This window comes from Hevea brasiliensis, chromosome 7 (assembly GCF_030052815.1).
Source record: "Hevea brasiliensis isolate MT/VB/25A 57/8 chromosome 7, ASM3005281v1, whole genome shotgun sequence".
Lineage (NCBI taxonomy): Eukaryota > Viridiplantae > Streptophyta > Magnoliopsida > Malpighiales > Euphorbiaceae > Hevea > Hevea brasiliensis.
In genome coordinates this window covers 64,676,935-64,699,701 of record NC_079499.1, presented here as the reverse complement: position 1 = coordinate 64,699,701, position 22,767 = coordinate 64,676,935, and the positions used below count along the sequence as shown (strand labels likewise).

The window sequence follows — 22,767 nt, the reverse complement described above, 5'->3', positions numbered from 1 at the left end:
ACTTGAAACATCAAGAACAATTAAATGAACATAGGATTTTATCTCTATTTACTTAGAGGAACATATTCCATCTTGATCAACACCTACCTCCATATATAACTAGTAGAAGCCAACACATGCCCATATACCCATACACAGTACAAGTATGAAAGCAGTATCAAACTCAAACTACCTATATACAAGATAACTGTGCTATCTCAGGTCTAAAGATTATATGCACTGATATGATTTATGACAAAACATTGACAAGAGTTAACTCCATGTGCTTGTCATAAATGTCACTGGTTCGGCCTACTTATCATTTATAAGTGCCTATCATGTTTGTTATATGGCATGAGACTCACCATTCCATCTTATTTATATCTCATATAAATAACTCGGGAACAAACATGAATACAATCTTTCTGGATAAGTCATGTCCTTATTATGAAGTATCCTCGATTGTGAACCTATTTATGATACTTTGTGCTAGAAATATTATCACTCATATTCTTAACAACTTAAGAATAATATTTCTAACAAAATATTAATGGACCTTTTCTATTACACATAAATATATTATGTAAATGAAAAAGTGGAAATACCTTTTATTAATAAAATATGTACAAGATACATACTAAATGATATGCTATAGGGCATACTACTAATAAATAGTATCATGAATAGTAACTCCAAAATGAAAATTTCCAAGAATGTTAGTTTAGGCATATTTGGGCTAGAATTAAGTATTTATGAATTAATTATTGGATTTATTATGAAATAAGATACTGAAACACTATAAATTTTGTGTTTCAGCTGAAAAAGACCCGAAAGGCCTAGAGGCAATTAAGTCCAGGTTTGTGCACAAAAATTTTTAAATTATAGTTTTCATAATGGAATTTGATTTGTTATATATTGTGAATGCTTTTGTTCATTATGAATTTCGATAATGTTGTGTTGCCTATTCTACAATGGAAATTTGGAAAGAAAATTAATCATTGATTTGTATGAAATAGTTGAACAATATAGTTTTGAATTTAGTTATGGCTTTGAAAATCTTATTTGAAAAAAAAAGTGTGTTGCCTACTTGTAAATGAAAAGTTTGGAATGAAATATGATTTGTGAATTGTATAAAATATTTGAATAACTTGATTTAAATTGTTTTTAATTCACACTTGGCATGGCAATAGTAATATGTTCCTCCTCCACTTGTGGGGTGAGTATGATATTTGATTAATTTCCTCCCTCTCTAGCTTCCCAGTATGAGGGGTGAGTGTGGATGAGTACTCATTAGCTAGCTAGCCACCTCCCTCATTGATTTCGATTAGTGAGGGTGTTTGCCTTGTCGTGATGTACACACAGCATGTTCAAAAATTTTGTGTCATGGCCTAAGTTGTGTTAATGTTTGGCAACACTATGTTTATTAAATTGTTTGATCAAGTTGTGCTATATTAAGTTTTGAAAATTATGATTTGTTATAAATGTGATTTGAGAAAAAAAAATGTGAAATGCGATTATGAGATTTTTGAATGATGATTTGTTCATAAATATTTTATATTATGCATTTTATGCTTTATTGTGCACTACTGAGTATTTATATACTCAGCGATAACTTTAACTTACTGTCGCAGATAGAGAAAATGACATAGCAGTAGAGTGAGCTGCTACAGCTAGAGAGGAACACAATTGAAAAATTTTTGTACTGGTATTTGTCTATACCCTGGTAGTTTAGTTTGATGTAAATATGATAGTATGCATATGTATCTCTGTAATTTGAGTAGTTGTACAGATAAAATTGTAATAATATTATTTTTGAGATTTTGCATCTGTAAATTAACTTATGATTGTAAATTAATGATTTAAAATGTAATGTGCATGAGTTATGAAATGTTTTGAGATATTAATTCTTGATTTGAAATTTGGATTTTAAATTGAAATGTTGCTATTGCTGTTGATTTGAAGTTTGGTAGTTGCAAATGGAGTTGTGATTGAGAAATACATTGGGAGTGTTTTTATTTTCAGTTTTTGAAGAATTGTTTTCTCAAAATATAGACGGCACACTGCCAAAATTTTCATAAAAATTGCGGAGAATTTAAATATCCAAAAATTTGATTTATGTTTGGACTCTAAATGAAGGTTTTTAATATTTGAAAAAAATTTTACCCACCAATTCCAAAATGAACGAAAATTGCTTTAAAATCCCTTGTAGTATATTTAATGGGTTACCGGTAGGTGAAGTACCGTAATTCATTAGGTGTACTACGGGAACATGTTACATCTTATGAGGAGTAGAGTGTGACATGTTTAGTTTAACTTAAAGGTCCCTTAGGCAAATCCCACATCGGCAAAGCACGGAGTTAGTCTTGGGTTCAAAATGTAATGATATATAAAATGGGGGAACTAATAACTAGAGGCGCCTTTTGGTGGAATGGCCTGGAGAGTTGGAAGAACTCCAGGGTTAAGCGTGCTCGCTTGAGAGAAATCCTAAGATGAGTGACCTCCTGGGAAGTTCTCCATTCCACCTATGGGACAAAACTGTGAGGCTTATGGCCAAAGCGGATAATTACTCTAGTGGTTGGAGTCCGATCATTACAATTGATATCAGAGCCGCTCATGTGTCCTCTTGGGCGATGGTGGGGCAAACCTCAGTGAGGACGCTGAGTCCCAAAAGGGGGGGGGGGGGGAGAATGGTCCCTTAGGCAAATCCCACATCAGCAAAGCACGGAGTTAGTCTTGGGTTCAAAATGTAATGATATATAAAATGGGAGAACTAATCACTAGAGGCGCCTTTTAGTAGAATGGCCTGGAGAGTTGGAAGAACTCCAGGGTTAAGCGTGCTCGCATGAGAGAAATCCTAGGATGGGTGACCTCCTGGGAAGTTCTCCATTTCACCTATGGGACAAAACCGTGAGACTTATGGCTAAAGCGGACAATTCCTCTAGTAATTAGAGTCCGATCGTTACAAACTAGGCTAACTTTTCTTCATCAAAGTTGTTCCTTATTGTGTCTTCTTTGATTCCCTTTTTGAATCACTCCATTTGGAGTTTTGTAGCTCATGTTATGGTCATTTTACCATAACTGGCCGGAGTGACCTGTACCTAGATTTTCTGGGCAATTTGGTTCTGCCATATTTGGTGCATAAGTTTAGTTGGCAATTTGACTAGGTTATGATCAGAATTTGGATTTGTGTTTTTCATGAAAGTTTTAGGTCTATGTCTCAGATTTCCACTGGTAAAATTTCAGATCAATTGAACTTGCCTACACTGATTTATGACCATTTGAACAAATACTGTTTATTTGGTCATTTTCCAGGGACAGCCTGTTGGTCACCCAGATTAGGGTAATTTTTAGGTCAACTTGGTTTGGTTTTCTAGGCAGGGTTTCTTCACCAAAGTTGTGCCATTATGCCTTATAAAACTTTTTCCATTGGTTTCATTGCATTTGGATTTTTATAGACCAGTTATGGCTATTTTGCCAAAACTGGTCGGGTGAGCTTTAATCCAGGAAATTCTGGGCAGAATGGTTTTGGTCAGTTTGGTGACCTCACTTGGGCTAGCAATTTCATTTGGTTAGAGACATTTCTGGGCTTGGTCTTCTTAATGAAAGTTGTAGTCCTATGTCTAATCTTTCCAATGATCAAAAATCAGGTCATTTGGACCTGTCTAGAGGAAGTTATGGCCAACTGTTCATTTGGTTAATTTTCTGGATTCAGTGTTTGGATTTTCGAATTAGGACAGCAATTTGGTCAAGATTTGGACAAAATTTAGGCATGGTTTCGTTATGAAAAATGGGGCTTTTTTTCCTAGGTTTCATCTCCAATTGGCCTCACACCAATTGGAGCAACACAACTCTAGTTATAGCTCAAACAATACATTGGACTCAAAGGTCCGAATTTCCTACATAAGAATCAACACTCCCAAATTAAATTCTCCCAACTCCACAAACTTCATTTGACATATTTGGCACTTCTAATGGTCATTAAATCATTCTCAATTTAGTCAATTTCAAACAATTTCACCAAATCCCCTAATAGTTAGGTCAAAACCCTAACTCAACATATCCCAAATCATGTAACTCACATCTAAACATTATGACTATCAAGTATACCTATCAATCATCATCCATAGGCATATTTATCATCAATTAAACTCATTATGTCCTCATGTCTCAAGGCTGCTGAAATTTTGATCACCTCACACATCCACTTTTTTTCTTAATTTTTCATGCAAAAACTACTCATTTTAACTTCAATTCAATGTTTAATGAATGGAGAAATGAAGAATAAGCACTAACCCTTTTTTAGCAAAATTTTCTCAAACTTAAACCTCACTTTCTTTTCAATTCTTGGTAGCTAAACACTTCTACAAGGTGTGGGTATAATTTTTAGTGAAGGGACCTAAGGGTTTTAGGGTAAGAATAGAGAGAAATTCAAGCTAGAAGGAAAGAATAAATGGAGGAGTTTCATGGCCATAGTGGTGCGGCTGGTTTGATGGGAGAAGATGGCAGATTGTTGTTTCATTTAATCCCATTTTATCTCTTTTTAATAACTTTAAATATGCTTGTTGTGTTGTGATTGGTGGAGGGCTAACTAATGACATTATGTGATGTCATATTTTCCATTTAATTCATTTTCTTTTTCTTTTTCTTTTCTATTCATTTTCAATTAAATTTTTAGCAATATTTATTTATATTTTATGTCATAATAATTATTTACTTAACTGGACAAATCGGGCAAAAATCATCTCTGAAGATGAAATGACCAAAATGCCCTTCGTTTGGCTTAACAGACTAAAATTGTCTGTATTGATTGAAAATTTTTTTTAAACCTTTTCATGGCATTCTAATGCCATAGAAACCTCAATTACTCTTCTCTGGAGTCCCAAAAATTATTTTATAAATTTTCCTTCTAGTTTAGGGCTCAATAGCTGTGAGAACTGCAACTTTCCATTGGTTTACCCATCGCTAGGGCCCTGGCTCATTTAACTTGGTAAAATTTTATTTCTAAAATTTTTTCTTTATTTTTCTTACACTTATTTGAGTTATTTATGACTCCTCACTGTAGTCTAAATATTTTTCCAGACGTTCTAGCTGTCCAGACCGACACGGATCACTAGAACAGTAGAATGTGTGGAATTGCTACAATAAGGGTGTTACAATTCTTCCCCTCTAACAAAAATTTCATCCTTGAAATTTACCGGGTGTAGGTATCTGAGATAATCCCTTTACCTTTCTATTGCTCCCACTGTCTACTTCTTTTATACATATATGGTACTATTTAGTCTTCTCGAATCTATCATTATACACTTAGTCATATCATAAGGGATGGATACTTTACCTCAAATTCATATTTGGGGCTTCTTGCTCGACATTTGGAAGTGGTGTTACTATTGTACTTGGTCCTTCCATGACCTTTGTCTGGGTCCATGGTAAATTCCTCTTAGGACAATCTTTCAGACGATGGTCTATGGCTCCATATCTACAACAGGCTCCAGTCAATCCCCTACATTCACCTTTATGCCACTTGTTACAATGGCCACATTTTCTTGCTAATCCTAGCGCACTCACTACTAGTGTTTCTGGTTGATCTCTTCTGGGTATAGGCCTGGGTCTGGATCTCCTACTTCGATCATATGTCTAACTTAACTGTTCTCTTGGCCTCTTATTACTATACTGTCCGATTTTCCTTTTTTGCTGATCACCACTCCTCTTCTGTTCCTCTTCATGAACACAGCTAATATATTTCTTTCTGAACTCTATCAGAAAGAATTCCCAAGTTACGTCGACTAGTGGCACTACCTTGGTTACAACATCCCACCACCGATATGCAGCTTCTTGTAACAATGAAACTGCACACTCCAAACTCTGTTCTGGTGTGCAATGGAGCTGCTGCAGGACTCTTTCAGTCATTTCTAACCAATATTCAGCCGCTGAAGAATCGTCTTCCTTTCTACCATTGAAATCTACAGCTCCATACTTCCTAAATTTTCCTAGAGGTGATTTTCGCTGAGGCGGTGGTGGAATAACCCTAGTCATCTGTCGAAAGAATTTAGTTATCTGCTCAAACAAGGCCGGTTGGGGTTGTACAGGCACCTCTTGCACTTATGAAGCAAGATCTCCCCGATTTCCAATATCACTCCCAGTCGAGATACGACTTACTACTTCTTCTTCTACTGCCCTCTGTGATTCTGAGTCCATACCTTAACCTAAAATAACAAAGAAAACAAATCTGCATTAGTGTCACCTCAACTCATATGAATGTAATGCATGTTATGCACACTATCTCATTCTATCTATCTATGCCTAGGAACGGCTAAACTATGCTCTGATACCACAAATGTAATGGCTCGACCCACTAGTGATATTGTCCGCTCTGGGCCGAAGCCCTCACGGTTTTAAAATGCGTCACTAGGGGTTACGAACCACCAACTTATAAACCCAGCATCTCTCCCGTTTTTTGCTGATGTGGGATTTGCCTAGGGTGTTACACTTATCTAGTGAGATATCTCCTCCACTAGATGGGGTGAGTTCCTTCCTCTCTGGCTTGCCAATTGGGGAAGAGTTTGAATGAGTACTCATATATACTAGCTAGCCTTTGTTCCTCCCTTTTAGCCTCAGTTATTGTGAGAGTTTGAAATGTCGTGGTGTACAACCCGACATCTATTATGAATTTTGGGTCATGGGTTCAACTGTGTGAATTGTTAGCAACGCCCTTTAAATTATGCATAGTTTGATAAATTATGGTTAAAATAAATATTTGTCAGTGATTCAAAATATTTTTGTATTGTTTCAAGATTTAAAAGAAATGTAGACAAATAGTTATTATTTGATCAAAACGTTATTCAAATGAATAATTTGTATGAATGAAAATATTGATTTATGAATGTCATGGATTTTGAAGAATTTATAAATTTTAAATTTTTATTTGGTATGAATTGTCAAACATAACTTTTATTAAGTTTTAAATTATTAGTTTGTGCACCACTGAGTTTACCACTCAGCGATAGCTTTGTATGCTGTCGTAGGTGAAAGAAAATATAAAGCAGCTGAGCAAGATTACTGAAAGACATAGTGAGACTATCTTCGGGTATATCATAGGTATACCCTTGTACTATATATTTTGATGTAATTCTGTAATTATATGTATGAAATTTCCTTTGAGCAGTTGTACTAACTCTTTTATAATATATTTTTGGATTGTAATTAAATACAAACTATTATAAGGCTATCTTGAGATTTTATGTATTTATAAAGTTTTGCACTACTAAATTTTTAATGATCCAATGAATGTAAATATTAATTTTATTACCTTAATAAGATATTTCAATGTTTGATTTAATTTAAATGGTGTACTGAGTTGCTTGTGCTGATTTGTGAAATGAGATTGAATAATGGAGTTGTGATTGAGAAATATATTGGGAGTGTCTTTGTTTTCAGGTTTTGAAGAACTATTTTCTCAAAATATAAACGGCACTCTACCGAAATTTTTGTAAAAATTATGGAGATGTTAAATATCTAAAAATTAGATTTATGTTTGGACTTTAAATAAAGGTTTTTAATATCTGAAAAAAGTTTTACCCACCAATTTAAAAATGATCTAAAATTGCTTTAAAATCCCTCGTAGTATATTTAATGGGTTACCGGTAGGTGAAGTACATTAATTCATTAGGTGTACTACGGGAGCATGTTACATCTTACGAAGAGTAGGGTGTGACATATTATACTATAGAAAATAACAAGATTCAAATTAGCATATTGTATCAAGTATATTTACCAAAATGATTATAGTCTTTTAATTAAATTAGTCATCCCACTAATTTGGCAAATCCTACACTTCCAAAGTAGGAAATGAAAATCCCAATTGGGTTGGAATCCCAGTGGGTTATTGAATTCTAATAAAATGTTAATCATTCTCAAGTACATCTTGTAACACTCCGAACCTCCAAGCTCTGAATAATATCATTTTTGGTCTGTGACTTGTACTATTCAAAAACACCTTGAGGATAAAAAAAAAAATAAAATGAAAATTTATTGAGATAGACACAATAAAAATTCAAGTGACCCAAAAATATAAGGACTCATCGGCTATATTGAAAAAGAAGGATTATGACCCGATGGGGGGCATTTGGTCAATTCACCTCAAGAGTTGACTTTTGACCAAAATGTTAATTAATTTAAGTGAAATTAATGAATTGAATTATGGGATAATTTTTTTTAGGAAAAGAGTTCAAGTATAGAGTGAAAGGAAAATAAAAGAAATAAAAATCTAGAATTTTAAGTCCATTTTGACCCAATTAAAATTTTAGGACCAATGGGCTTTGGATAACTCAAGTAAAATTAATTAAATAAATAAAAAATTGGGATAAGGATAAAAGAAAGCCATCTTCCTCCCTCCTCCATTTAGTTGCCACCCCACACACCTCCTCTCCCTCTCTCTTTCTTTCTTTCTTCTTCTTCCTTCTTCCTCTATTAACACCCCTCTCCAAATTCAATTTCTCACCTTTCTCCCATGAGTTTTCCCACCTAAATTGTAGTAGACACCAAAATAAATATTGATTGAAAGATTACAAGCAAGGAGAATAAGAAATTGGGAGAAATTAGAAGTTGGAAAGAAATCATCAAGAGGTAAGCTTCTTTAATGCTTAATTAGTTATACTAGCTTTGAATTAAGTTAACTTATGATGAAATTTCATGAGAAATTGCAAGGAATCATGAATGGAACCTAAACTAGGGTTTTGGCCAATTTGGAAAAAATTAGAGTTTGATGTATTTTAATGTAATTGATGATGAAATCAAGCTTAGTTGAAGTAGTATGCATGATTGGGGTAAAGAAATTGCATGAGATTTGCATAAATTTAATTATGAAAGATTAAGGTTCATGAGAAAATTAAGGCTTTGGTGCTAAAGAGTTAAATTGATGTGTGTAATGTTAAATTATAACTACTTAGCATGAATTGAATGTGGGTTGATGTTAGTTGGTGGAAGGGATTAATGGAATGGTATGGATTAGGGAAAATTGCAAACTTGGGTGTTAAAAAATTGGGATTTTATGCTAAGAAGTGCCATTGATGTGTTTAATGTTAAATTATGATTATTTGGAGTGAATTAAATACGAATTGAGATTGGTTAATGGAAGTAATTGAAGAAATGAAAATTTAACCTAGGGCAGAATTTTATACACTGAGTTCACTATGCTTGGCAAGCCATAAGTTGAGCTACACAACTCCAATTGGTGTTAAGCCAGTTGGAAATGAAACTTGAGACATAAGGCTAGAATTTTTATGAAGATATCCTATCCAGAAATTAACCATAAACTTCCCTAAATGAACATTGAAACTAGAAGCCAAAATCTGGAAATTTAAAAATTTACCAAATGAACAGTAAACTTTGCAAGGCTATAACTCTCTCTAGAAAACTCTGATTTAGGTGATTCTTGAACCAATGGAAACCTAAACCACAGTAGAACATTTCATATGAAGGACTTAAGGCAAAATTATGGACTTAACCCAATCAAATTGCTAAGCAAAGTTGAGTCACCAAATTTGCTAGAATCAGCCTCACGTGAATAGTAAAATTTATTTGACTATAACTTTGGCTACACAACTCCAAATGAGGTGTTCAAAAAGATAAATAAAGATGAGAACTAGAGGGACAATTTTCATGGAGAACACCTCACCAAATTATGATTGAAACTAGATAAAAATTAAGTGCAAAGATTGGGGCACCAAGCTGTCCAAAATCCAAAACTCTTTAAAATTTATAAAGCTAACTTGGGATGTATTAGACATTCATGTAATGAGTACTTGGTAGAATTGAGATGAGTATTGAGGTATTCTATTTGTGTATTTTTTGTAGAGAAAGAGGTTGGGACGGACAAGAAGAAGTAAGTAAAGATAAAGGAGTTCATTGAAAGTTTGTGCATAACTAACCTTTTTCTTCATTTTTGAACTTGTAAATTGTTTGGAATGTGTTTATTTGAATGAGTTTGCTTTGAACGAGTTTACTTTGAATGAAATATGGTTTTTCTCTTACATTTGAGAAATTTGGGTGTTGCCACCTCTATATGAATTTTATGATGATTTGAATGTGTTTATTGGGTTGCAAATGTGATTGTTGATTGAGAAACCTTTGAAAATTATTTTGAAACCATAGTTAGCATGACAGTCCCTTTCGGAACTCTCCAGTAGTAATGACTACTTGGGGTTGATAATTGATATTGATTATGTCTCCCATTAATAACGGTTAGTGGGGTAAAACTATATGAGTACTCATTAGCTAGCTAGCCCTTCCCTCATTAATAAAGATTAGTGAGTTGAGATTGCTTTGTCATGGTGTACAACATGGCATTGATCGTGAAATTTTGTGTCATGGTCTAAACTGTGTGTTGATGTTGGCAACACTTATGCTTTGTGAATGGTGATTTGTAAAGTATGATTTCTCATTCGAAATGTGATTTCAATAAATGATTCTTATGGACTCAGAAAGTTTTGTGATGCTATCATGATTATGCAAATATATGATTTCTTGTATTTGGACAAGTTGTGTTTTACCTTCAGTTTTAAAGTTATTAGTTGTGCACCACTGAGACTTGGCGATAGCTTATTTATGTTGTCGCAGGTAAGGGAAAGGAGAAGGCTGCCGAGTGAAAGACTTAGTAACAGCATTTTGGTTTTGATTGTAGGTATATATCATAAGTATGCCCCTGTAATTTCCTTTTGATATATTTTGTACCTATATGTATAGATGTACGGATATTGAGTAGTTTGTATTTAAAAGCATTACATTGCTATCACATTTTGAGTTTGTAACTATTTGTATTTTATTTTGAAACTTGTGGAAATGTAACTTTTATAATATTTAGTCTATCATTATTTGCAATGAATATTTACATTGAATCTTAATTATTTCCATGCAGTTTTCCACAAAAGAATTGATAAGATAAAAAGCTATGATTTGTTTAAAATCCCTTATAGCATAATTAATGGGTTATCGGTGGGTGTAGTTCGGTAATTCATTAGGTATGCTATGGGAACATGTTATGCCTTGCAAGGGAATAGGTGTGACATGTTTTAATGGTATCAGAGTTATGGTTTTTATGCAAGTTTTGAAATTATAGATTTGAAAAAAAAAAAAATCGATAAGTACAACTGCTCAACTGTCATTAATTGATATAGATAGTGCATTACATCATGAATATGGACTAATGGAGGGAAATCTACTTGTGTTGGTTGTTCAGGGAGTAGAATTCTTTGTTCGTCGGTATGGAAGAGGGGGTCACACAGTAGAGTAATCAAGGGAATAGGTATGACACATCTATTCTTAAATTCATTACAATTTATAAGTGAGTAACTCTTTACTCATGACATCTCATGTGAGGTTCAACCAATTTATTTGGTCTCTAAAACTCAAAACCTCAAGTACATTCATTCTTGATTTATTTTCCATTAGTTAAGTTGAGCTCACTAAGTTAGTAAGCTGACAAATTTGAACCTTAATGATCTCAGGTACATCCATTCTTGGCCACCAAAGTATTTACATACTCACGACATCCCATGCTTAACAATTATTTCAAGAAGTTCTCTTAAACCAAATACATCATTCCTATGTAATCATAGTCAATAATGTAAGTATTTAAAACTTCTTAAATAATTGCCTTAGTGGAGGGCCATGATGCAATTTCCAAAATTACACTATTACCAATTTAATCATTTGATTGGAAGATTTTCTTGGCCGACCTAATTACTATTCTATCTCACTTTGCACATCAACCATTTTGCATGCATATCTTATACACATCATGAATATATATATATCTCATACATACATTCATCAAAATGGAAAAGTAAAATGCATGATCATGGACTATTCTATGGGAATTCAACCCTAGCCACAAGGATTGAATTCTAGGGCATCCTCGGTTATCATTCATCTATTTGCGGCTTGCCTTGATAATCTTAAACTCTTGAAGCTTGTACTCCCACTGATCTCTATCAATGTGTTGGGACTCCTTTTCTTCTTGTAATTCCACCAAGCTAATTACAACATTTATCCTTGGCATACCAAGGTGAATATTACAATAGAATTGAGCATACAAGCTCAAATAAATAAATTACAATCTAAGGAAATCATAATAACTTTATGATACAACCATTGTAAAAATTAAAATTAATTATTAAATAAATTACAATCTAAGGCAATAATCACATTGGTCTCCTAAAGTCCATGATCAACCTTCATGCCAATACACACATTCAACACTTGAACATGCATTTTAATTCCAAAAAGCTCATATTCAAAATTAAATTTACCAATCATAAATCTCATTTACAATCATGTTTTACTGATTTTGGGACTTAGATTAAACATTTTAATCACATTAAAAGCCATAAAAGTGACGAAACACCTTGAACACTTTATTGGCTGAATGGTCACACCAACTTGGCCATAATGGTGCTTCACTCAAAATTTATGATTTTTCTTAGCTTTCCATGGTTCCAAACTCCAACTCATACATGTTAAAAACCATGAAAACAAAGAAATATACAAAAGCAAATTGTTTGGATATAATCAAAATTATGGCCATAAGAACTAAATTTGCTTATAATCAAAACCTAGAGAGGCTTGTGGGGAACCATTTGGCCATAATTTTAATCAAAACAAGGCACATAATCAAATTCTAACCACCTTTTCTGAGGAGTGAAGCCACCAAATGTTGGCTCTCTAGGTTGTCCACACAAGCCTCTTGATCAAGGCTCCTTTGGATCAAGTCAAATCCCTCCTTGGATCTCCAATTGGTTCGGCTAAGATAGCAAGAAGATAAAAAGAAAAATTTCTTGATCTTATGTATGTGGAAGTGGAGAGAAACTATCACACCTTATCTTTTTATAAGATATGACATGATCCCATAATATGCCTGATGAATTTTCGAACTCCATCTATCGATAATTCATTAAATATACTATAAGGGATTTTGAACAATCCTAATTTATTTTCTAATTTAAAATTATCAATTAAAGGGTTATTAGTGACTTCAAGATTAAGAAAATATCAGAAAATTTATTTAAAAGAAGAAATAAGTATTTTTAAAACTTTAATAAATAAGGTGAAAAATCGGCGTGGTGATGGCTAAAAACTCAATTATCCAAAAATTCATACCTGTAGCAATATATATATATATATATATATATATATATATATATATATATATATATATATATATATATCACAAATACTCATCAAATTAATAATTCATCTAATCAACATTTAAGTGGATGTTTCTTTCATTCAAAACCCAAAAGAGAGATTCGTATAAATTTACATTCATTTGAAGTTAACAAAATAATATTACATCATCATTGTATAACTGCTGAAACATTTCCTTAGATACATATAGACTTTATTTACTTCAAAAGCAAAAGTCAAAAGGGTAACCTAAAAGTATACCCTACTGGTACAATAAGGTAGTGTCTATTACTCTCACTCTATAGTCTTTTCTTTTCCTTTACCCGTGACAGTATCAGAAAAAGCTATCGCTGAGTATATAACTCAGTGGTGCACAACTATCAATTTTTAAAATCATCATAAAACATAATTAAACCATGATAAAGTATTCCAAATGTTCAAATTTCTATGAAATATGAAAATAGTAATAATATTCTCAGTCATCAACAAATCGTCAATCACAATCATTTCTTTTCACAACACATTATTTCAAAATAATTAAAAATCAATTGTGTTGCCAACATCACACATTTTAAGCCGTGACACAAAATTTCACAATCAATGATGTGTTATACACCACGACAAAGCTATCTCAACCAAAAATAGCTGTTACTAACTAGGGAAACAAAGCTAGCTAGCAAATATGAGTGCACCCATCCAATCTCAACCTCAACTGGCAAGCCAGATAGGGAAGGTAACATAATCAATCTCAACCTCATTAACCATTATTAATGAGAGAAGCAATCAAAGTTTGTCATGCCAACTGTGGTTTTAAAAAAATTTAAAACAATTTCCATTCAAATCACAATATTTCAAATCATCACAAATCAACATATAGGGTTGGCAACATTTCAATTTAACAAAGCACATCTAAATCACATTCAGTCCGATCACCCTCTTGCTACAATAAAATTAATGGCCAAACGTCCACCTTTTCAATACAACAATACATTCTTTTCAACATTCAAAATATTCTCAAAATAATATAACCAATTCTCAAAGATAAAGTAAATTCACATTTGTTTCATTTGCAAATTTCAAATACAAGAGAAATTCAAGTTAAGCACAAACCATGTCTCAGACTCTTTTCTTTGACTTAATTCTCCCTTTACTCTAAGGTTCTCTTCTCCACTGAAATACACAACTTCAATAGTTTCAATGTTCATTCTAACTTCCATTAATAGCTAACCAATTAAATTCCTAAGATTACTACACATTCTCACTTTTCAAATTTCAGTGCAGCACTCGAATATGCCTTTTAAACTCAATTTCAACCTAGTTTCAATCATAATTTTTCAAAGTGATCTTCATTAAAGTTGCTCCTCTATGTTTTGGCTTTAATTATCATTTTGAATCACTCAATTTGGAGTCTAGATTAATAGTTATGGTTAAAATACTAGGTACTGCTCCTGGGTGTCTTACCCTACAATTCTCAGGTTTTCCAAATTTTCACCAGAAATTGCACTCACTATTTAAGTACTTTACTCCCAAAATTTATAGCAGGTCTCTAAAAAAAAGTTTTAGGCCTTTGTCTTAAGTTTTCAAATCATTTTGTGGCACCTCAATTGGAGATGTATAAACGAAGTTTTGCTCTATTTACATCCTAGAGGTCATAGGGCAAAATTGCTGAGTTGCAGGAAATTTCACTTTTAAAATTCTAATTTGCTCTCACATTTCAACCACTTTGCCCTTACATCTGGGTCTAGGTCAAAACATAAAAGTTATAGTTCTATGTCTTATGTATATTTTGGCTTTGGAATTATGCAATTTTCATTTGTGTAGCTTAAGTTATAGTCATTCTATCAAAATTGTCTAGGTGATAATTTCTCAGGTGTCAAGTCAGTTCTAGAATCAGGGTAGATTTCTGGACTCACTTTGTCAAGGAAATTTATGTAGGTTACTGATAAGTGCATAATTTATTAATTTTACTCCCATCACATTTAGTGTTTTTAATGTGTTTTTATGTTTAATTCAGTTGGTTAAGTATATTTATCTATTAGCCATATGCTTAGAGAGTTATTGAAATACTTGTGTTAAATGGAGAAATTTGACTATTGCTATATTTTTCAGGGTTTTGGTGAAGTTTCGGAGCAATATAGTGTGGAAGGAAGCTTGGAAAGGTTGAAGAAATCTAAAGAACCGAGGAAGAGACAATTTACACGGGCCATGTAACTTGACCCGTGTAAATGTTGGAGACCCGTATAACATTCTGCCAAAAAAAATCCAGAAAACTGAGGAAGAGACAAAGTACACAGGACCTATAACTTGACCTGTGTAAATCTTGGAGACCCGTGTAACTTTCTGTACCCATGCAAAATAAGCCCATTCAGCTCCAGTAAGTTACACGGCCCTGGGCCGTGTAGTGATGCACGAGCCGTGTATCTATCGACAGCCAGATTCCTAATTTTGCTCCAGTTGCAGTTTTTTACAGAGAACCTAACCCTAGACCATTTATTATAAATAAAAGAGTTAGCAGCCAATTAGGGGGGATCCGGAGATTCAGAGACACCTCCAAAATCATTCAGCAGCCTCTCCATTCATCTTTTAGAATTCTTCTTTAGTTTTTCTTTTATTTTTCTGTAAGCCATGAATGGCAAAGTTTTTCATTCAGTTTAAGGGATTTAAGTTCTTTGGCTTGATTTGGGAGACCAGGTTCTTAATTTAATTTATGTCTTTTTGAATATCTATTGTTTTATGATTTATTTGTCTTTGATCTATTGAATGATTTGCTAAAAAGGCATATTAGTTGATTGTTTGATGAGATCAATTGCTAGTTCATCTTCATAATCCGTAATTGTTGTGTAAGATTGAACATAAGTAGCAATTAGGTTTTATTGATTATGATCTCAGTTTTCGATAATAACCTAAGGAAACAATAGGGTGGATTAAATAATTTATGCTTCATAAATTGTTGTTTAGCTTAACTACTTCCTTTTCTTAAAGCAGTTATTAATTTGATGAGGATTGCTTAATACCAACTCAGTTAATAATTAGAATCAATAAGAGTGTTGGGCTCGAATCGATGAGTATAGGGAAGTTAGGGGTTTATCTCACTGTTTGGTAAATCTACGTTAAGTATTTAATAAGAGATAATTATATTTCTTTTGTCTATGATCAAATCAATGCATTGGAATGCGAATTACCTTGGACTGAAGTCTGTTTAAATTGAAAATTTCATATTTAGTTCTTGAATTTCTGATTTCTCCTGATTTTGTTTTATAAAACCCCCCAATCTTTGTCTCTTCCGTTTCCTATTACACAAGTGCATGAAAATCCAATAATTCAGTCTCTAGGGTTTGACCTGGATTTACCATTTGCTACTGAAAATATTTTATAGTTGGTAATTTCAGTTAATTTAATTTCTGGTGGATTCGACACCCATCAAGAAATTTGGCGCCGTTGCTGGGGATTGAAGTTTATTTGATTTCATGTTTTTAGTGTTAGATAATTTTGTTATTAATTATGTTTGTTGTTGTTTTCAAGTTGAAAAAAAAAAAAAGAGTTAAAAATAAATAATTACGGTGTTACTGTTCATTGTTACTATTCATTAAGGATTTTGGTTGAATTTGGAGGGCGGCCTATACTTATTTTGAAGGAAACGATGCTCTGATCAAGACCAATCAATCCATAGGATTCCTTGGCCCCATTCTCTTGAGGCCAAATTCTACTATTTTCTACGGTTTTGAGGTATTTTTCTATTTTTACTTTGATTTCTTTTTGTTTATGACAAGAACTTCCCAATCTGGTGAGTTGATCTTTAATCCGAAAGTAGAAAAAACAACTAAACAGTTGAGAAAATTGGCTAAGCAAGGTAAGCTGATTCTGAGTACATCTGAGGGAGTCCAATCTCCAAGGGAGTTAGGTTTGGATTTGGATTCAGAGTCAAATTCTAAAAACAAAATCATGGCTGCTAGGACTTTGAAAGAGTTGGCTGCTCCTGATCTAAACCAACAGCCTTTATGTATTCAATACCCTGCTTTAAATGTTGCTTTTGAGTTGAAATCTGGACTAATCCATTTGTTGCCTAAGTTTCATGGTCTTGCAGGTGAGGATCCACATAAGCATTTAAAAGAATTTCATATTGTGTGTTCCAGCATGAAACCTCAAGGAGTTTCAGAGGATCAGATCAAGCTTCGAGCTTTCCCTTTCTCACTGGAGGGCACAGCTAAGGATTAGTTATATTACCTTCCTTCTAGATCTGCCAACTCATGCAATGGGATGAAGTAGATATTTCTGGAGAAGTATTTTCCTGCTTCCTGTGCTACCAACATAAGAAAATAAATTTGTGGCATTCGACAGTACAATGGAGAGAGCTTATATGAGTACTGGCAGAGATTTAAGAAACTGTGTGCAAGTTGTCCCCATCATCAAATAAGTGAGCAGCTATTAATTCAATATTTCTATGAGGGACTTCTACCAATGGACCTCATTATGATAGATGCTGCTAGTGGAGGAGCTTTGGTTGACAAGACACTAGAAGAGGCAAGGAGGCTGATTGCTAACATGGCAGCGAATTCTCAACAGTTTGAAATGAGAATGGATCACACACCTATGAAGGTTAATGAGGTAAGTACATCTAACCTTAAGAAACAAATTTCTAATTTAACTTTTTTGGTGAGGTAGTTGGCTGTAGGAAACATGCAAACTGTTAAGGTATGTGGAATTTGTTCGGGATCGGGTCATGCTACTGACATATGTCCTGTGTTACAAGAGGATGAATCAATGCAACATGCTAATGCAGTAGGACATTATGGACAGTCACAACACAGGTATGATCCCTATTCTAGTACTTATAATTCAAGATGGCGAGATCATCCCAATTTGAGTTATGGGAATCAACCAGTGCAAAATCGATATCATCGGCAAAGACCACAAGTGAATCAACCATAACCACCTCCGCCTCTGCCTCCCTCAAATTAAGGTATGTCACTTGATGAAATTGTTAAGGCTTTGGCTAACAATACTCAATACTTTCAACAGGAGACTAGAAATAGCATTCAAAACATAGAGAGGTAGATTGGTCAGTTAGCCTCATCTGTGAGCAAGCTTGAAGCTCAAAGTTCTAGAAAGCTCCCATCTCAAACAGTCATGAACCCCAGAAAAAATGCAAGTGCTATACTATTGCGAAGTGGGAAGGAAGTTGATAACCAGACCCCACATGAGCCAATGAAAAAGAAAGGAGCAAAAAAGTCTGAAGTTCCTGAAGTTGAGGTAAGTTCTGAATCTAAACTGAATAAGGTTAATAATTCTGTTCTTCCTCCATTCCCATGCAGGTTGGCTAAAAATAAGAAAGAAGAACAAGAGAAAGAAATTTTGGAGACTTTTAGGAAGGTGGAAGTCAATATACCTTTACTTGATGCGATCAAACAAGTTCCCAAGTATGCAAAATTCCTTAAGGAATTATGCACTACAAAGTGCAAGTTGAGGAATAATGAGAAGATCAGTGTGGGGGAAAATGTGTTAGCATTAATTCAACAAAAAATACCCCTTAAGTGTAAGGATCCAAGTTCATTTTCTATTCCCTGCATAATAGGTGATTCTAAATTTAAACGTGCAATAGCAGATTTAGGAGCATCTATTAATGTTATGTCAAATTTAATTTTTCAAACTTTAAATTTGGGTCCTTTGAAAGAAACCAGTGTCATTATTCAGTTAGCTGATCGTTTTAATGCTTACCCATTGGGAGTAGTTGAGGATGTGTTGGTGCAGGTTGGAGAATTGATTTTTCCTGCAGATTTTTACATTGTAGATATGGAGGATAATGTTCCCACATCAAAGTTAGCTTTGATTTTGTTTGGAAGACCTTTCCTAAAAACTGCCAAGACAAAAATCGATGTGGATGATGGTACCCTAACTATGGAGTTCGATGGAGAGACTGTCAAATTTAATATCTTTGATGCCATGAAGTATCCTGCTGATGATCATTCTATTTTCTCTATTGATGTTGTTGATACAATTATGCAGGATGTTTTTGAGTTAAGCATGGAGGATGAGTTAGAAGTGGTGATTAGTCAAGAAATTCAAGAAATCAGTACCAATCAACCATTAAGTGTAGAGGTTCAAGAGGCATTAATGGCATTGGAGTCATTACTTCTTGCTCCAAAAAGGTATGGAATATCAAAGATTGACTTATCTGTATCTCACACAAAATTATTACCTTCTGTGGTGCAGGCACCAGTCCTTGAACTCAAGCCTTTACCTGAGCATTTGAAGTATGTTTACTTGGGATACAATGAGACACTCCCAGTTATCATCTCAAGTAATTTAACAAAGATTGAAGAAGACAGATTGACTAGGGTTCTAAGACTACACAAGGAAGCAATTGGATGGGCAATAGCTGACATCAAAGGTATAAGCCCATCAGTGTGCATGCACAGGATTTTACTGGAGGATGAGGCTAAACCGAGTAGAGAAGCTCAAAGGAGATTGAACCCACAGATGATGGAGGATGTGAAGAAGGAGATTTTAAAGCTATTGGATGCAGGAGTTATTTACCCAATTTCATACAGCAAATGGGTAAGTCCAGTCCAATTAGTGCCAAAAAAATCGGGAATCACTGTGGTAGCGAATCAAGATAATGAACTTGTTCCAACAAGGATTCAGAGTGGATGGCATATGTGTATAGACTATCGCAAGCTGAATTCAACAACAAGGAAGGACCACTTCCCACTGCCATTCATTGATCAGATGCTTGAGCGGTTAGCAGGTAAGTCTTATTTCTGCTTTCTTGATGGCTTTTCTAGATATAATCAAATTGTGATTACACTAGAGGATCAAGAGAAGACTACTTTCACTTGCCCTTTTGGAACTTTTGCTTTTAGAAGGATGCCCTTCGGGCTTTGTAATGCACCTGTCACATTTCAGAGATGCATGATGAGCATATTTTCAGATTGCATTGATACTTGTATTGAGGTATTCATGAATGATTTTACTGTGTATGGTGATTCATTTGATGCATGTTTACATCATTTAACTTCTGTTCTTGAGAGATGCATTGAGAAAAATCTTGTTTTGAACTATGAGAACTGTCATTTTATGGTGGAATAGGGGATTGTTTTAGGTCATGTTGTCTCTAATAGGGGTATTAAGGTGGATAAATCTAAAATTGATTTAATTGTAAACTTACCCTACCCCACAACTGTGAGGGAAGTACGCTCTTTTCTTAGTCATGCAGGTTTCTATCGTAGGTTCATTAAGGATTCCTCTAAGATAGCATTGCATTTGTCTAGACTCTTGTAAAAAGATGTTTCTTTTTAGTTCAGTGAAGAGTGCAAGGAGGCTTTTAACAAATTGAAATCTGCATTAACATCACCTCCTATTATCCAGGCTCCTGATTGGACTATACCATTTAAAATTATGTGTGATGCGAGTAATTATGCAGCGGGAGCAGTTTTAGGGTAACGTGTTGGGAAGCTCTTTCATGTGATTTATTATGCATCCAGAACACTAAATTCAGCTCAACACAATTATTCTACAATCGAAAAAGAGTTTTTGGCTATAGTTTTTGCTTTAGATAAATTTCGGTCATATTTGCTTGCTTCTAAAATAATTATCTTCTCTGATCATGCAGCGTTGAAGTATCTCTTGGCAAAGAAGGAAGCAAAACCAAGGTTGATTAGATGGATCCTTCTGATACAAGAATTTGATCTTTAAATCAAGGATAAGAAACGAGCTAAGAACCTGGCAGCAGATCATTTGAGCAGGTTAGTGACACAAGAAGATCCACTTCCTTTACAGGAACTTTTTCCTGATGAGCAGTTATTTAAATTGCAAGGTATGATCCCTTGGTATGCTGATTTGGTGAATTATTTGGTTACTAAGGTTGTGCCTTTTGATTTGAGTAGAGCTAAGAAAGAGAAATTGAAAAGTGAAGCTAAGTATTATGTGTGGGATGACCCGTATTTGTGGAAATTTTGTTCAGTTCAAATTATTGGGAGATGTGTTCTTGATAATGAGATTCAATCTATTCTTGCATTCTGTCATGCCTATGCATGTGGAGGTCATTTTGGACCCAAGAGAACAGGTAGAAAAATATTAGATTGTGGTTTTTACTGGCCCACAATATTTCATGATTCATATTTGATTTGCAAAAATTGTGAACAATGTCAAAGAACAGGAAGTTTAACCCATAGGAATGAGATGATTCAGAATCCAATACTTGTTTGTGAGATTTTTAATGTGTGGGGTATTGATTTTATGGGTCCATTTCCTTCTTCTTTTGGCTTTGTTTATATAATACTTACTGTTGATTACGTTTCGAAATGGGTGGAAGCCAAAGCCACTAGGACTGATGATTCTAAAGTTGTCATAGGTTTTATCAAGTCAAACATTTTTAGCAAGTTTGGAGTTCCTAGAGTTATAATCAGTGATCGGGGTACACATTTTTGTAATAGAACTATTGAGGCATTATTGAGGAGATATGGTGTTTTCCATAGAGTATCTACAGCTTATCATCCTCAAATAAGTGGGCAAACAGAGGTGTCTAATAGAGAGATCAAGTCTATTTTGGAAAAAATAGTGAAACCAAATAGAAAAGATTGGAGCCTTAGACTTGATGATGCATTGTGGGCTTATAGAACTGCTTATAAGACACCAATAGGTATGTCCCCCTTCATATTGGTATTTGGTAAGTTGTGTCACCTTCCTGTGGAGTTAGAACATAAGGCTTATTGGGCTGTTAGACAATGTAATTTGGATTTGGATACTGCTGGTGTGGAAAGAAAATTACAATTGCAGGAATTAGAGGAAATTCGACTTGAGGCTTATGAGAACTCTAAGATCTATAAGGAAAATACTAAGGTATTCCATAACAAAATAATTCTAAGAAAGCAGTTTGTGGTTGGACAAAAAGTTTTATTGCATAACTTCAAACTGAAGCTGATGCCTGGTAAGTTGCGTTCTCGTTAGATTGGACCCTTTGTTGTTACTAATGTGTTTCCTTATGGTGTAGTTGAAATTCAAAGTTTAGGAACTAATAAAGTGTTCAAGGTCAACGGTTATAGACTCAAACCATTTTATGAAGGGTGTTAGGAGCATACAATGGAGGAACTCAAATTAAGTAACCCAATTTATGAGGATTAAGAAGTTTTGCCATGTCGAGCCAACGATAATAAACAAAGGCACTACTTGGGAGGCAACCCATGGGTGGCTTGTTAGCCACAATCAGATTTGTTTTCTTTCCCTTAACTTATTTTATTTTCTAGCATTTTTATTCCTTTTCTTTTGCATTTAGGCTTTACATTGGGGATAATGTAAGTTTTAAGTGTGGGGGAGGAGATATTTATTGTTTTTTTTAAAAAATAATAAATAAATAAATAAATAAAATTTGTTCTTATAAGCTTGATTCATGATTCTATATTAACTCTTGGAGAGAAGTACTTTGTCCTTGAAATAACTTTTCTATTTTAAATTAAATTTTTGAAATTTTAAGCAAGGTAATAGTAACTTTAATGATGGATTTTCCCTCTTCTCCATACCATTGCGAAAAAAATTTTTCCTGCATAAATCATTTAGGCTTGATTTAATGGTGAAATGATTAGTTATATGTGCTTTAAACTAGTCTCATGCATA

The 22,767-nt window shown here is 33.9% G+C and overlaps 1 non-coding gene across 1 annotated transcript; it reads right to left on the bottom strand.

Annotated features, from left to right (window-relative positions):
* Positions 1-17,463: 17,463 nt before the first annotated feature.
* On the bottom strand, positions 17,464-17,570 carry LOC131181745 (small nucleolar RNA R71). Its single transcript, XR_009150224.1, has one exon. It is a non-coding gene; the product is annotated as a small nucleolar RNA R71 (small nucleolar RNA).
* Positions 17,571-22,767: the final 5,197 nt, after the last annotated feature.